The sequence below is a fragment of the Peromyscus leucopus genome, chromosome 11, assembly GCF_004664715.2.
Source record: "Peromyscus leucopus breed LL Stock chromosome 11, UCI_PerLeu_2.1, whole genome shotgun sequence".
In the NCBI taxonomy this organism is placed as follows: domain Eukaryota; kingdom Metazoa; phylum Chordata; class Mammalia; order Rodentia; family Cricetidae; genus Peromyscus; species Peromyscus leucopus.
The window spans coordinates 24069906-24078658 of NC_051072.1; the positions used below are offsets into that span (position 1 = coordinate 24069906).

Below are 8753 nucleotides of genomic sequence, written 5' to 3' on the forward strand. Positions count from 1 at the left end.
TGCATGCCTGGTACCATGAATCTCTCAAAGAACCCGTGGCTAAGGAGCTCTGATGGCTACTCTTGGTTGTGTCTTGACAACATCTGGGATGAACCACAACCACAGTCTAGAAATGGAGGGCACACCTGTGAGAGATTTCTTTTTTTTTTTTTTTTTTTTTGGCTTGGTTTGAAGTGGATGAATCCACTTGTAGTCTGGAACTTTGAGGTAAGAAGATGCACTTTTGATCTGGATCTTGAGACAGGAAGACACACACTTTTACTTTAGATCCTGAGGTGGAAAGATACACCTACAATCCAGATCATGAGGCAGGAAGACACACCTTTGATCTGGGCCACGCCTTCTGTTGCAAGTTCACATAAGGACATAGAAGAAGGAGCTTTTGCTCTTTATCTGCTTGCCCTCGCCTTGCTAGCACATCTGTTTATTCACTGGCATTAGCCTCCTTCTTTGGGATTCCAGCACATGCTGAAGACCAGTTGAGACATCCAGCCCTGTAGACTGAGCTAGATTGCAGCCTATAAATCATTCCAATAAATCCCCTTTATATACTATGTGTGAGTGTGTGTGTGTGTATGTATGTGTGTGTGTACGTATGTATGTATGTATATACATATGTATGTATGTATATATGTATGCATGTATGTATGTATGTATATGCAGAGAGAGAGATTCATTCTATAAGTTCTATTACTCTAGGAAATACTGATTAATATAGGACGTCACAACCTTAAGGGTAAACTTACTACCTTATTCTGCTAAGTAGACATATCATCCAGCTGCCTTCTAAATTCATCTTTCTATCGCTACAGATTAGTCCTGCCCTCACACTTTATCAGGGAAGTTTCTTTGTGCAGTGGACAATGACTAGTTGAGACTCTCATAACTGATCAAAATGCAGAAAATAAATGTTCGTGGAGTTTTCAGTCACAAAACGACACATCGATATCATACCCTGCTCCCAGGATCGGGGACCATCACGGAAGAAGGTATAGAAAGATTGTAAGGGACAGGTGTTGGAGAAGACTGGAGAAAAGCAGTGGACAGGAACACTGCATGCACAACCTCAGAGCAGCTGCGTTTGTCTGCACAAGACCAGCATAAAACCAAGCCAACGTTCTAGCAAGGAGTGGGAAGGACTTTATGATGACCCCCAGCCCAAACTAAAGAGCTATTGACCATAGATGGTTTCTGGAAGGAGAGTCAGTTTTTGTAGACAAATTTCTAAACAGTCTTATTAAATAAGAAACACAGAGACAAATACAGGAGTGAAAGTCATAGAAATCAGAGTAATAGCCACCAACTAACCTTCTTAGCTCACCACGCCACCATAGCTTCCCGAGAGAACCGATCCAGCTTCTTCCTGTCTAACCTGTGCCTTTATTGCCTTGCTGTTCTGCCTTCTCATTGGCTCTAAACCCAGCAACATCACTTCCTCATCACTGCCTGTCTATACAGACCTCCGGGTCTCTATGGTTGGTACTGGGATTAAACTGAATACAATAACCTTTATATTGAGGAATAACTATTGAATAGACGCTGTACATCATCATTTAACCCCAGTAATGATATTATGGGAAAAATAATGTTAGACAGGAAGAACTAAACACAGATAGGCTTTGCAACTTGCCCAAGGCCACAGAGCTAATAAGCAAAGGAGTTAGATTATGTCAAATGATTTAGAGACTAAACTGTTAATGACTTCCTGTATCTTTGTTTTGTTCCTTAGCTAAAATAGACATATCATATTTAAGCTTGTTGAAAGTCTTCATAAACTCTGTGAGTTGTAAGAATGCTCAATAACCACTTGTTGGATGAGTGGTTGGTTTTACATTAGAAAAATTGCTTTGTGGTTTTTTTTTTTTTTTTAAGTTCCTAACTACAACATGATGCAATTCTCTCTACCAGCAGGACTATAGCCCTATTTCATACAGAACACTCTTCTAGTTGCCTAATAACTGACAAATTTCTCACCGGAGAATACCGTGTAGGAGAGCACTTACTGTCTATGTCTCTATCCATTCTAAAACACAACCAGCAGAGATTCTACATGCAGTGATCGGGGAAACGTGTAACCTGTGGCAGTCATCTGTATTTATTTACACAGCTGTACTTTCCCTTGCTCAAGCAGAAGACTGTGGCCCAGAAACCAGAGATGGAAATAAAATTAGGGGGCTTTTTGATGACTGCTGTGTGGGATCCTGCAGCCTGGGCTCTCAGCAGGGATGTGGTATCCAGGGACTTTCAAAGTCTTCCTTTGTGTTAAGGGTACTGGTACAAAATGAATAATGCTAAGGACTCAGGGCTGTGGGAGAGGTTATTATAAAGTATCCATGTCCTGCAGTGAGGGTTGAATGTGTTCTGGTCCTTGGGGCTCTTATCTGGAGCCCCAAGATAGAATAGGGATAGAGCAGTCTGCCTGAACTGTTTTAGGGTCGCCTTTGGCCTTCCCCTGGGAAAACCTAGCTACAAACACAAATCAAGAGGAAGCTGAAGAATTATTTTGTTAAAGGGTCGTCAAACAGCCAGGCTTTATTTCTTCAAGTGGGGAGACAAAAAGAAGAAATTGGAGCCAACTTTCTTTCTAATTAAGTTCCACGGACCTCCCAAAATACAACACAGATGCTGTGATGAGTATTAACAGGCTCTTCAGTTGAAAGCACTTGTACTCAGTGGCAATTAGAGCACGATTTTTAAAACTGAAAATTTTAAAACCAAACACACAGAGAAAGACCATAAAAATGTGATGTAATTCTCCAGAAAGTTATGCAAGAAAGCATAATTTTTTCTCATCCGTAAAGTCAAAATAAATCCATTCTTCTCTTTCTTTTTTCTTTTGTTATTGTTTTTTTTGTTTGTTTGTTTTTCTTTGAGACAGGGTTTCTCTGTGCAGTTTTAGTGCCTGTCCTGGATCTCGCTCTGTAGATCAGGCTGGCCTTGAACTCACAGAGATCGCCTGGCTCTGCCTCCCGAGTGCTGGGATTAAAGGCGTGCGCCACCACCGCCCAGCCCATTCTTCTTTTTCAACCCCCGTGCTGATATACAGTTTAAGATCAATTCAAAAGTAAGCATTATTTTGTTTCAAAATATAAATTAAGGGACAATGTGTAAGTTTTAGGACTCCACAGAACCATATGGCTCAGGATAATAGACAGAGGTAAAAAGGACTGACCACCCAGAGGAATGAGTGAGTAAAGAGAGACTATGGCCAGTTTGGGTACAACCAAATCCAATGGGAGAGGAGTGGAGGAGGTGGATATTGAGTGGTAAGTTCTGGGCAATTTTAGTTTCAAGTTCACCAAGCCACAGTGAACATTAGTCTTTTCTTCTAGACTCAAGGTTCATATTTATGATCTCATGGATAACATTAAGAAGACGAAGGGAACACTATGTAGCCAGCTCAATATCACTCAGTAAAACCAGATCGTGGACTAGATTCCAAGAAAGACAGATGATGCTATTTTGAAACATGGACCAGTGGAAGAGTTGAACTCCATGTCCAAATTCCAAAAGGGAAGACAAGAATTCCATGTCCGTGAAACTGTAAAAATCATTATTTGTACATCACTTCAAGGAAGAAAAACAATGTAAATTGGTAACTGTGTGTTTATTAGGCAACCTTGGAAATCCTTACCAAATATTAGGATACATCAGCTCATCATAAATACATATTTATTTTTGAGATGTGTTTGTGTTTGTGTGAGCATATTTGCACATGTGTCCAGGTACATTTGGAAGCCATAGAGGGAGTTGGGTGTCCACTTCTGTCATTCTCCACCTATTCCTTGGAAGCAGGGTCTGATCCTGACCCTGAGGTCCACATTTTGTCATCTCTGTCAGAAGCCAGCAAATCCTAGCCATCTTCCTGTTTCTACCCACTCAGAGTTCTGGTTACAGATGTTTGTGGGAAAGTCCCCCTTAGGTTAGTTCTGGAATCTAAACTGTAATCCTTGTGATTGTAAAGAAAATGCTCTTCACCAATGAGCCATCTCTCCAGTCTATATATATATACACACACATTTTTTTAAAAGGCAAGAATAGCAAAGAGAGCTGTGAAGAACTATAATAAAGCTATAATGATTTAAACTGTAATAGTATTCACACAGTGGATGTGCACACAAACATGTGGGTTGGATTAGAATGTCCAAAAATAGGTCCATATATTGCAGAAATATACTAATTAAATTGGTTAAAAAACGTGGAGCCCATTGATTAAATAGTACTTTATGGTGAGATAATTCCAGTTATGGTAAGCATGTAAATAAAAAAATTTAAATAATGAAATTCAAAGAAAAAAATCATTGATGTCTTTTTATAGAGGAATGGGAAAAGTTTTTCAGAGTACCACAAAAATCCCCAGAGGTTATAAAGGTAAAGACTGATCATTTCACCTACATAAAAAATGAAAACTAAGAACAGAAAAACCCACAGAAATCGCAACCAAAAATAAATGACAAAGTGAATAAACATTGGAAACTTAAATCACAGATGAAACACAAAAAATTCTTATTACCTGGAGTTTCTAAAAACCAATGAAATAAGACCAACAACTCAATAGGTAAACAGACATGTGGCAGGTATATATAAAGTCAGAAGATGCTGTGCCTGCTCCTGGTGGGAAACGCCGTCAACAATCTTACCGACCCAGAACTGTGTGCCACAGCACTCATGTACCTGACAAGATGCGCCCACGGCTGCAATAACGGCACGAATTTGGGGGGAAAAGTGTAACACTGTAGCATGAATCTTAGAAGGTCTTATTAATAAAAACAAACCTGGAGCCAGGTATTGGGGTGAGCACTGGAAGATCAGAGAAGCAGAACAAGCCACAGCTACCTCACCTTGCCAATTCCTCAGCTGATCCTGTCTCCTCAGACTGGATGCCTCTCAGCTGAACTGTGCTGCTCAAAAACCTAAAAGCTTAACCAGCTCTAGTTTCTGGTCCTCACGCATTAAATACCTTTCTGCTTTCTGCCATCACTTCCCGGGATTAAAGGCTCTTGTTACCACACCTAGCTGTTTCCAGAACACTGTGGCCTTGAACTCTCAGAGATCCAGATGGATCTCTGCCTCCAGAATGCTAGGATTAAAGGCGTGTGCTACCACTGCCTAACTCTATTTTAATATTATGCTCTTCTGTTCTCTGACCCCAGATAAGTTTATTAGGGTGCACAATATTTTGGGGAACACAATATCACCACAACTAACTGCTTTCTGGTTGGATTTTGAGGCCCATTCCACAGGAGGGAATTCATGCCTGCTATTATGTACCTGGTCAAACCCTATGGCCGGGGAGGTCACAGGCTCTTGGCAGATTCCACTACTTCACAAAGTTGACATGCATCCAAACTGCCTTCTAATGTCTACATAGAATTTATCCATAGAACAATGCTGCTCTCTGCCTCCGTCAGAAAGGCTTCTTCTTGTAGTGATTGAGGGCTGATGAAGGGATTCTTAACAGATCAAAGTGTTGAAATTAAGTGGCTGCTGCCTGGTGAACCCTAAATCACCTATATCAAGGAGACGTCTGTATCACTCCTGCCAAGGGTCAGGGACTATCATTGTCTTGGTTACTTTTCTATTGCTGTGACAGAGCACCACGTCCAAGGAAACGTATAGAAAAAAGGATTTACAGGGACCTTGCAGCTTCAGAGGGTGAGTCCATGAGGTTCTGGCTGGCAGGCAGGCATAGCACTGAAGCAGAAACTGAAAGCTTACGTCTGATCCAGAAGCATGAGACAAGAAAGAGAGAGACAGAGACAGAGAGACAGAGAGAGCGCTAACTGGAAATGCTCTGGGCTTTTGAAACCTCAAAGCCTACCCACCCCCTTGCCCCCAGTGACAGGTCTCCTCCAACAAAGCCACACCTCCTAACCTTTCCCAAACAATTCCACCAACTAGGGAACCAAGAATTCAAACATATGAGCCTACCGGGCCATTCTCAATCAAACCACCACAATGATAGAACACAGGGAAGATTTTAAAGGTAAAGGATGAAGAGAGGTGCTATGAGAGTCTGTGTTCTGGATACGATATGGCTGTTAGGATCCTGAGCACATACCTGCTGTGATTACACACAAGACCTGCAGAAGACTGGGCCCTTCAACATTTTGTCATGAATGGGAGGGGCTTGTGAAGTTCACCTCTCTCTGAGAAGCTATTGGCAGGAGAGTCGTTTTCTTCAGTGATATGGCCACTGCTCCAGGAAATAGATCAACACTCTTGCTCATATATGCAATGATATGATTAAACTCATGGAGATGTGAGTGTGCTCATGCACACACACGTACAAAGCAGGGGAGGGACTAGTTGCAAAGGAGGGTGTCTGAAGGAGTGAAAGAGGGCCAACAGGGAAATAGAGGGTGAATAGATTGCAACATATTGTATATATGCATGAAAGGCCAAAAATAACTTTTAAACAAGATACAACACAGAATGACTTCTAAAGCTAGCATGAAATGTTTAGTGTCATTCATTAGGAAGATAAGTAAATTAAACTAATAGGTTTTCTTTTCTGCCTATTAAGCTTGCAAAGGTAAACCTACACAAAACACTCACAGAGGAACCAGCAATATCAGTATATTATAATGTAAGAATATAAATCAATAGCTTCTACTGAGAATAACTGGACCATATCAGTTAAACTTCTCATGTGCACACATCTTTTGACCACAGAATTCCTCTTCTAGAACTGCTTCCTGCTAACATATGTGCATGTGTCCAGAACAATATAAGCACAAAGTATTGTCTCCAGCAATTAGAATAATAGCAAAAGACTGGAGTCATCTGAATGTCTTACTAGGGAGCTGATTGCTTTATGATAGCTATCACTAAAACTATGACCTATGGCAAGAGATTCCTGATTGTTTTGTTCACTGATGTATCAAAGGCAAAAGAAGGGCTTCATGCCTGGTACAATCTCAATAAATACTTATTCAGAAAAGGCTGTTCTAAGCAGAAATTTAAAAAAAAAGAGTGCAGAATCTTTTCAAATATAGACATGGAATGAGATTCAAATATTAATAAGGGGCTTCTTCCTCCGCGCTGCCTGCGAGGTGGCTGCCTTCTCTACAGCGGCATCATGGCTGCCTTCCGGCCTCTGGGGAAACCCACAATCATCAAAAAGAGGACCAAGTTCATCCGGCACCAGTCAGAACAATAGGTCAAAATTAAGCGAAACTGGCGGAAACCCGGAGGTATCGACAACAGGGTGTGGAGAAGATTCAAGGGCCAGATTCTAATGCTTAACATTGGTTACGTGAGCAACAAGAAAACCAAGCACACGCTGCCTAGCGGCTTCCGGAAGTTTCTGGTCCACAATGTCAAGGAGCTGGAAAAGATGCTGATGTGCAACAGATCTTACTGTGCTGAGATTGCTCACAGCGTTTCCTCCAAGAACCGAAAAGCCATAGTGGAAAGGGCAGCACAGCCGGCCATCAGAGTCACCAATCCCAACTCTAGGCTACGCAGTGAAAAAAACGAGTAGGGGTGTGTGTGTGTGTGTGTGTGTGTGTGTGTGTGTGTTTTATTTGTGTTTAAACAAAACCACAAAAACTGCCTTCTTGGTTAAAAAAAATTGATAAGCAAAAACAGAAGTGTGAAAAACAACATTTATACTATTTTGTGTATATGTATGATGTTTATATGTTTCCTTATTTATATATAAAATACTTGCACTAAAACACAAAAGAAACAAATAACATCCATTACGTCCAGAGAAGGAACTAAAGAGTTGGAGCTGGGGTTAGGTGTGTAGTAACACAGAAACATTTCAATACATAACAATGTGTCTTTGAATCATGGATTGTACAAATATATTTATTAACAAATAAATAAATGCAATGTAAGTCATTTATAAATAAAAATGACTCACTATATCATAGTGATGGTTGCACACATCTATATATAAGTTAAAACTTTAAAAAAGTAAGTTAAGATTTACCAAATTATACATATTTACTGTATATCAATATGCTATGGAGTATACATATATAATATATAATACAATATACTATAAAGATTCTTAAAAATAAGGTGAGCTAGGAAAAGATTAACTATTCAATTAATGGAATATTTCTGCTACCATTTTTAGAAAACAAATAAAAAGTTAATTTCTTACATTATAACAAATTCCAGTTGGATAAATGTACTGGTTGAAAACAAAAACCCTATTAAAATGTTGGAAGAAGCTGGACCAGTGTCTAACACTCCACTATGGAAACAGAGGCAGAAGCCTTACTTCAAGTGCAAGCCAGTCTGGCGTACAAAGCCAATTCCAGACCAGCAAGGGCTATATAGGAAACAATGTCTCAAAAAACAAAAATTAAGCCAGGTGTGGTGGCCTAGGCCTTTAAACCCAGCACTCAGGAGGCAGAGACAGGTGGTTCTCTGACTTCCAGGCCAGACTGGTCTATGGAGTAAGTTCCAGGACAACCAGAACTGTGGGGATATTGTGTTCCCCGATATATTGTGAACACTAATAAACTTATCTGGGGTCAGAGAACAGAACAGCTACTAGATATAGAGGCCAGAAAATGGCATACACACCTTTAATCCTAGCATTCCAGAGGCAAAGATCCATTCAGATCTCTGTGAGTTCAATGTCGCACTGGAAACAGCCAGGCATGGTGACTCATGCCTTTAATCCTAGGAAGTGATGGCAGGAAACAGAAAGGTATATAAGGCATGAGGACCAGGAACTAGAGCCTGGTTAAGCTTTAGACTTCTAGCAGCAGTTCAGCTGAGATCCATTT

The 8753-nt window shown here is 40.5% G+C and overlaps 1 pseudogene; it reads left to right on the forward strand.

Moving 5' to 3' along the window:
• Window positions 1-7081: 7081 nt before the first annotated feature.
• On the forward strand, window positions 7082-7500 carry LOC114697316 (annotated as a pseudogene).
• The last annotated feature ends 1253 nt before the right edge of the window (window positions 7501-8753 follow it).